Source organism: Myotis brandtii, unplaced genomic scaffold (assembly GCF_000412655.1).
Source record: "Myotis brandtii unplaced genomic scaffold, ASM41265v1 scaffold187, whole genome shotgun sequence".
In the NCBI taxonomy this organism is placed as follows: Eukaryota; Metazoa; Chordata; class Mammalia; order Chiroptera; family Vespertilionidae; genus Myotis; species Myotis brandtii.
This window is the reverse complement of record NW_005356944.1, coordinates 1,732,577-1,733,079: the sequence shown is the minus strand read 5'-3', so window position 1 is coordinate 1,733,079 and position 503 is coordinate 1,732,577. Positions and strand designations below refer to the sequence as shown.

The 503-nt window shown below is 63.8% G+C and overlaps 1 long non-coding RNA gene across 1 annotated transcript in view; it reads right to left on the bottom strand.

Moving 5' to 3' along the window:
• Positions 1–497, bottom strand: part of LOC106725769 — a 1,488-nt gene extending 991 nt beyond the window's left edge. The window contains exon 1 of the long non-coding RNA XR_001361720.1: positions 136–497. This is a non-coding gene — a long non-coding RNA (uncharacterized LOC106725769). The remainder of the gene's footprint in view (positions 1–135) is intronic.
• Between the last annotated feature and the right edge of the window lie 6 nt (positions 498–503).

The following is a 503-nucleotide window of genomic DNA, read 5'->3' as shown; positions in this document are numbered from 1 at the left end:
TTCCCCACAACCCAGCGGCATAACAGAATTCTGACAACCTCTCCCTCTCTCTCCCTCTTTCTCTCTCATCCCCTTCCCCTCGCTGTCTGCTGTCTGTCTGTCTGTCCCTCCGTCTTTCTTCCCTCCTGTCCTTACCTTTTTTATTCCCTCCTGTCCGCCGCTCATGGCTTTGTCCCATCTGAGCTCGGAGGGGGGCGGGCACCTGCGTTGTCCCAGCCCAGACGGGTCTGATTCATCCGGGACTACGTTCCCGGGGTGGGCTCCCGAGTCCCGACTGCGACCCAGACGTCCCCACACCGGAGGGAGGAGGGGTCCATCAGCATTTCCCCACCGACCGGGAATCCTCGGCCCCGTCTGTGAGCGTCTGCGTGTCGGTCCGTTTGTCTGTCCCGCTCTAACCCGTCTCCAGGTGCCTCTCCCTTCTCGGCGCAGTGCGGCCGGGCGGGCTCCCGGAGACCGGTTGGTGACCCCTTCCTTTACAGGCTGGGCCGGTCCGGACCGGG